The sequence below is a fragment of the Somniosus microcephalus genome, unplaced genomic scaffold (assembly GCF_052327205.1).
Source record: "Somniosus microcephalus isolate GS21.2 unplaced genomic scaffold, FLI_Smic_1.0 unresolved_chr5, whole genome shotgun sequence".
NCBI classification, from domain to species: Eukaryota; Metazoa; Chordata; class Chondrichthyes; order Squaliformes; family Somniosidae; genus Somniosus; species Somniosus microcephalus.
In genome coordinates, this window is record NW_028225183.1 from 33,597,031 (window position 1) to 33,604,530 (window position 7,500).

The following is a 7,500-nucleotide window of genomic DNA, read 5'->3' on the forward strand; positions in this document are numbered from 1 at the left end:
GGCGACGGTTGTGATGGTACAGCTTCCCACGACGCGTCTTGAGCGGGGTCCAGCACCGGCGTATCGTCCCCTTTGGTGTTGGGTGGGCGAGTGGGCTCCGGCTGGTCCTGGTGGCGCGGCATGCCCTCTACTGAGGTGGAATGGACAGGGGTGAGAATTGGGTCTACTGAATTTTGGGCCGTGTCGGAGGGGGTCGTGGTGGGGGGCAATGGTGGCGGGTCAGTGGACCCCGAGGGTGCCAGATCTCTAATGGAGACTGTATCCTCCCGCCCGTCCGGGTATGCCACGTAGGCGTACTGGGGGTTGGCATGAAGGAGGTGAACCTTCTCTACCAGGGGAGCCGTTTTGTGGGACCTTACATGCTTCCTCAGCAGGACGGGCCCTGGGGACGTCAGCCAGTGTGGTAGTGAGTTACCAGATGTGGACCTCCAGGGAAAAACAAACATTCGCTCATGGGGGGTTGCGTTGGTGGCTGTATACAGCAGCGACCGGATGGAGTGGAGCGCATCGGGTAGGACATCCTGCCAACGGGAGGTCGGAAGGCCCCTAGATTTTAAGGCTAGGAGGGCCGCCTTCCAGACCGTCGCGTTCTCTCTTTCAACCTGTCCGTTCCCCCGGGGGTTGTAGCTGGTGGTCCGGCTTGAGGCAATACCTCTCATGAGCAGGTACTGACGGAGTTCGTCGCTCATGAAGGACGAGCCCCGGTCGCTATGAATATAGCTGGGAAAACCGAACAGAGCAAAGAGGTTGTGCATGCATTTAATGACCGTAGCGGTGGTCATGTCCGGGCAGGGGATGGCAAAAGGGAAACGGGAGTACTCATGAACTATGTTGAGGAAGTACACATTGCGGTCAGAGGAGGGGAGGGGCCCTTTAAAGTCGATACTCAGGCGCTCAAAAGGGCGGGTGGCCTTGATCAGGTTTGCTCTGTCAGGCCTATAGAAGCGCGGCTTGCACTCTGCACAGACTGGGCAGCTCCTGGTCATGGTCCTGACCTCCTCGATGGAGTAAGGCAGGTTGCGGCCCTTAATGAAATGGAAGAACCTGGTGACCCCCGGGTCGCAGAGGTCGTTGTGGAGGCCCCGTAGTCTATCGATCTGCGCGGTGGCGCATGTGCCTCGCGATAGAGCGTCTGAGGGTTCGTTGAGTTTCCCTGGCCGGTACAAGATGTCGTAATTGTAGGTGGAAAGTTCGATTCTCCACCTCAAAATCTTGTCATTTTTGATTTTACCCCTCTGCTTGTTGTTGAACATGAAAGCAACTGAACGCTGGTCAGTAAGCAGGGTAAATCGTTTTCCAGCCAGGTAGTGCCGCCAGTGGCGCACCGCCTCCACAATGGCCTGGGCCTCTTTTTCCACAGAGGAGTGTCTGAGTTCGGAGCCCTGGAGGGTTCGTGAAAAGAAGGCCACGGGTCTTCCCGCCTGGTTAAGGGTAGCGGCCAGGGCAAAGTCGGATGCATCGCTCTCCACCTGGAAGGGGATGGACTCGTCTACCGAGTGCATGGTGGCCTTGGCAATGTCATCTTTTATACGGTGAAAGGCTAAGCGGGCCTCTGCCGTCAGGGGGAAGGAAGTGGACTTGATAAGTGGACGGGCTTTGTCCGCATAATGAGGGACCCACTGGGCGTAATAGGAAAAGAAGCCCAGGCTCCTTTTGAGGGCCTTGAGACAGTGGGGCAGGGGAAGTTCCATCAACGGGCGCATCCGGTCAGGGTCAGGACTGATGACTCCGTGTTTCACCACGCAACCAAGGATAGCGAGGCGGGCTGTGCGGAATATGCACTTTTCCTTGTTGTACGTGAGGTTTAGGAGTTGGGCCGTGCAGAGGAACTTATCAAGATTGGCGTCATGGTCCTGCAGGTCATGGCCGCAGATGGTCACGTTGTCCAGGTAGGGAAACGTGGCCTGTAACGCATTCTCGTCGACCATCCGGTCCATCTCTCTCTGGAAGACGGAGACACCGTTGGTGACGCCAAAAGGAACCCTGAGGAAGTGAAAAAGGCGGCCGTTTGCCTCGAAAGCTGTGTACTGGCGGTCCTCAGGGCGGAAAAGGATTTGGTGGTATGCTGCCTTGAGGTCAATGGTCGAGAAAACGCGGTATTGCGCTATCTTATTAACCATGTCGGCTATGCGGGGGAGAGGGTATGCGTCCAACTGGGTGTACTTGTTGATAGTCTGGCTGTAGTCGATGACTAGGCGCTGCTTGTTGCCAGTCTTAACGACTACCACCTGGGCTCGCCAGGGGCTGGTACTATCCTCAATAATCCCCTCTTTCAGGAGCCGCGTCACCTCAGATCTTATGAAGGATCTGTCCCCGGTGCTGTATCGCCTGCTCTTTGTGGCGATAGGCTTGCAGTCGCGGGTGAGGTTGGCGAACAGGGGGGGGGTGTGATTTTGAGGGTGGAGAGACTACAGGTGGGGCGCGGCGGGCAATTTAAAAACTGCTGGTTGCAGACAGTGAGTGGGGGAAGAGGTCCACCGTATGTCAAGGTGACACTCTTAAAGTGACAATGAAAGTCCAACCCCAGTAGAACGGCAGCGCAGAGATGTGGCAGGACGAATAGCTTTACATTGTTATATGCGGAGCCCTTCACCGAGAGGGTCACTACGCAGTAGCCGCCGACGTTTGCTGAGTGGGATTTCGAGGCCATGGCGATCCGATGGCGCGTTGGCCGGACCGAGAGGGAATAGCGCCGTACTGTATCAGGGTGTATGAAGCTCTCCGTGCTCCCGGAATCAAAAAGGCAAGTTGTGGTGCGGCCATTTACCTGGACGTCCATCGTGGACCTGGCTAGCTGATGGGGTCTGGATTGATCCAGCGTGATGGAGGCCACTGTGGAGTCGGTAGCGTCGCTGTAGAACCCCGGTGAGGCGGCGGTGGGTGAGTCGGGGGCCCGTTGGCAGAATGGCGGACAAGATGGCGGCGTCGGGGAGGAAGGACAAAATGGCGGCGCCCATGACGATCCCGATCCCCACGAGGCTGGAAGGAGGCAAGATGGCCGCTCCCACGAATCGCACGCGGCGCTGCTGGAGGTAGGGGTCTTCTGACTTCTGCAGACGCCAGCGTAGTGTCCCTTTTTACTGCAGGCAGAGCAGACCGCGTTTTTCGCAGGGCAGCGCGCCCTGGGGTGTTTGGTTTGGCCACAGAAATAACATTTCTGGCTCGGGCGGGACATCGCTGCAGCAGTTGAGGCCAGGGCCCGTGGCGGCGCCGCGTCCCAAGGTGGCGGTGGCTGCGGCATCCATGAGGCGGCCGTGCGGTCCGGGGAGTAGGCCTCCATGTTCCGGTGGGCTACGTCCAACGAGAGGGTGAGTGAAATCGCCTTCTTCAGGTCGAGCTCGCTACTTTCCAGCAGTCGCTGCCGTGTGTGAGTGGACCTGAGGCCCACCACGAGGGCGTCCCGGATGAGCTCCTCCGTATGCTCCGTGGCTGTTACTTGCTTGCATTCGCAGGCTCGGCCGAGTTCCTTCAGCGCCCGTATGTATGCTTCTGTGGGTTCCCCGGGCTGTTGTTTGCGAGACCCCAGGAGATGTCTTGCGTAAACATAGTTGACCGGGCGTGCGTATTGCTCCTTCAAGATGTCGATAGCCCCCTGGTAGCTCGTAGCGTCCCGGATAAGGGCAAAAGCTCGGTGGTTTACTTTAGAGTTCAGCACCCTGAGCTTGTCGGCATCGGCGGCGACGGTCTCGCCGGATGCAGTCAGAAAGGACTCAAAACAGTGCAGCCAGTGCGAGAACTTAGCAGTCGAGTCCGGTTCTTGCGGGTCGAGTTCCAGGCACTTGATCTTAAGAATCTGCAGCATCGTTTTTTTTTTCAGTAGTTAATAAAATTGATGCGCTATCAATTCTAATAAAAGGCTGAGCAGAGTTCAGAACGACAGGCTTTTATTAACTACTGAATTGCACTTCAGACAGATCAGGACTATGCCTCTAGTGGACGACCGAATGTCAGGAGCTGCCATGCGGCCGCTCTTATACTCGGTAGCCCAGGGGCGGAGTCAGCTGAGGCATAGTCAGGCACAACAGTGAAACAAGAGTGAACGACAACAACAACAACAGTGAACACAGTGAACTACAGTGGTTTACCACACCAGATAAAACTGCGTGTGGACGAGCACCAGCTATCCTGAAGGAAACTTCGGAGGGAACCAGCTACTAGATGGTTCGATTAGTCTTTCGCCCCTATACCAAGGTCGGACGACCGATTTGCACGTCAGGACCACTACGGACCTCCACCAGCGTTTCCTCTGGCTTCGCCCTGCCCAGGCATAGTTCACCATCTTTCGGGTACCATCACGTACGCTCGTGCTCCACCTCCCCGCCGGAATGGGTGAGACGGGCGGGTGGTGTGCCCGCCGCGCGGGGCGGCGGGATCCCACCTCGGTCGACCCGCACTGACCTTCACTTTCATTGCGCCCTGGGGTTTTAGGACACCCTTTGACTCGCGCACGTGTTAGACTCCTTGGTCCATGTTTCAAGACGGGTCGGGTGGGTCACCGACATCGCCGCGGACCCCTGGTGCCCGCTCGTGGCTCGTCCGACTCGGCGGCGCGACGCGGTCAGGGCGCACTGAGGCCAGTCCGCCCAGGTTGACAGTCACGCCGGGAGCACGGGGAGCCCGTCCCCCCCACTCATGAGGGGGAAGGCGCGGCAGCGGTCACTTCCCTCGACCCCGGGAAACGGCGAGGCTGCTGCCGGGGGGCTATAACACTCGCCGCCGGAGCGACGAGTCACATTCCCTCCCACCTTCCCAGCCGACCCAGAGACGGTCGCGGCGCACCACCGACGGAGGAAATGCGCCCGGCGGCGGCTGAGCCCACGCAGGACGCGGTCCCACGCAGGAGATCTGCTATGCCCCACGCGACCGACCTCACCGCCGAGTTGAATCCTCCGGGCAGGCTGCGCGGACCCCACCCGTTTACCTCTTAAAGGTTTCACGCCCTCTTGAACTCTCTCTTCAAAGTTCTTTTCAACTTTCCCTTACGGTACTTGTTGACTATCGGTCTCGTGCCAGTATTTAGCCTTAGATGGAGTTCACCACCCGCTTTGGGCTGCATTCACAAGCAACCCGACTCCAAGAAGACTCCATCCTGACTAGCCGGGGGCTGCTACCGGCCTCACACCATCCACAGGCTAAGCCTCGATCAGAAGGACTTGGGCCCCGGAGCGTCGTCAGAGAAAGAGGTCTTCTATCCGCCACATTTCCCACGCCCGCCAGGCGAGCGGGGATTCGGCGCTGGGCTCTTCCCTCTTCACTCGCAGTTACTAGGGGAATCCTTGTTAGTTTCTTTTCCTCCGCTTAGTAATATGCTTAAATTCAGCGGGTTGTCACGTCTGATCTGAGGTCGTAGGCAGAATAGCATACTGGCGCCAGCTGGCATTATCTGCAAGCATAACAACAACAAGCCACAGCAGCAAACAAGCAAGCAAGCAACACCACCACCACCACCACCACGTCCTCACAAAACCAGCCCCGCCGGCGAGGTTAATCCGAGCGGACGACAATAGCGTGCGTGTGCATGCAGCATGCAGGCATGCCTGATCAAGTGTGTATGCTGGAGACACCGGGCTCGGCTCACACTGCTCCAGAGTCCCCGATTTAGCGAGAATAAAAAGAAAAGAGAACGAGGGAAACACGTAGCATTCCGAGGAAAAGTCCAGAAGCAATGGCTGGCCAGCATCTATGCTTGAGTGGAGTGTTTTTGGAAGAAAAGCAGGCCTGCAGCGACAGGGGTCAAGACATACGGGACTGACTTAGGCGAATGCTCAGCAAGTCAGCGAGAGTGCTTAGAGCCAAAACGGGTCAAATGTGTGGAAGGACATTAGGGTCCAGCGCAACACAAAGGAGCACCGCAAGGGTTCTCTTAGCAAACTGCCACCTACCAAACGCAAAAAGCCAGCACACAGCACATCAAGGGGCCCGTCACTACATCAAGCTGTTCCCCGCTCCAAACCAACAAAACTGCAGCCAAAGACAACGACCTCACCTCTTTAGCTGCCAACGTCTTCTCTCTGTATGCTCTCTCGCTCTCTATCCAACGCTCAGAGAGACAACCCTGCCTAGGGAGAGGCTCAACAGTCCCAACACCGACACGGTCAATCGTTTTTGCAACCCAACGACAGCCGTGCTGGAAAAAGCTGGCCTCTACCGGTGCCGACGTTCCCTGAGGAGACGATGAACATAACATTCCCAAACAGCACGGGTCAAACTCTCCATTGGGGGAGAAACTCTAGGTCTGCACTTAGGGGGACAAAGAGGACTAGGCCTCTGTGACACCCCAGCCGCGCTCTCACCTCACCCGATGGCAAGGCAAGTGCGATTGATGGTCAAGCGACCCTCAGACAGGCGTTGCCCCGGGACGAACCCGGGGCCGCAAAGTGCGTTCAAAGTGTCGATGATCAATGTGTCCTGCAATTCACATTACTTCTCGCAGCTAGCTGCGTTCTTCATCGACGCATGAGCCGAGTGATCCACCGCTAAGAGTTGTACGTTTTTTTCGGCTTGGTGTTTTTTCCCCAGAGGGTCCCAAGCCCGGACTGCCCAACGCTTCTCTCCCTCTATGCCCACGCATAGAGGGTTGGTAGAAGCCCCATCCTTGGCACGGCCCGGAGGTATGCATCAGTCGATCATCAAATGACAAGGGTTTCACCGAGATTTTGTTGTCAGGGCGCTCGCGAGGCGACACGCATCGGTTCAAACGCCTGAGCCCACCGTCCGACACGCACCACGGCCAACAGAGGCAGGGTCTCTGCTGCCACCGATTGCCGGGAGAAGAGAGAGAGAGTGACAGGCAGACAGACAAGACAAACAAACATGACAGTAGACAGCAAGGCCAGAAAAACGAACTGAGTGGGGTACAAGCCGACCGCGTGAAAACACCCCACTGTGGGGGGTAGAAATCCGTGTGGACGGGCAGGTCCATTCTCTCGAACTTTGAACTTGGCTGCTGCTGCTGCTGCTGCTTGCTTGCTGCTGGCTGCTACAAGCTCTCGACACCGACAAGCAGACACTCGAGTCTTTAAACCGCCGCCCCCCAAACAGGTCACGGGAGCCAGAGTGGAGAAGCGTCTAGGTACCCTGTACCAGTAAAGGGAGAGTGACTAGATCGACCAAAGTTGCACTACGGGGGGAAAAGAAAGCCGGGCCTGCATCACCGGTTCAAACCCCAGCAGAGCTCACAGTGGCCGTTCGCCGAGGTCCCGACGACGAGCCACCAGGCAGCATGCGAGCCCGCAGAAGCTCCTTTCAATTCGACTGCGGTGTTAATGCTTGCAAGATGGTGGCAAAGTCCATTGTTGTCCGATCCGGACGAGAAGAGGGGAGCAGCAGAGCTTGCGTGTGTGAGAGAGAGAGGTTGAGAGATAAGCTCGGCACAAGGTAAGAGATGATGCACAGACTGGAAGAGACGGAAGTCGAAAGAAGGGACGCAGGCCAAGGTCACACAGGTGGAAGCCAATGAACAGCAAAGACATGAGGCGGAGGCGTCAGTAGGCATCAGAA

The 7,500-nt window shown here is 57.3% G+C and overlaps 1 non-coding gene across 1 annotated transcript; it reads right to left on the reverse strand.

Annotated features, from left to right (window-relative positions):
* Positions 1-6,331: 6,331 nt before the first annotated feature.
* Positions 6,332-6,485, reverse strand: LOC147087882 (5.8S ribosomal RNA). The gene has a single exon (XR_015075482.1). It is a non-coding gene; the product is annotated as a 5.8S ribosomal RNA (ribosomal RNA).
* Between the last annotated feature and the right edge of the window lie 1,015 nt (positions 6,486-7,500).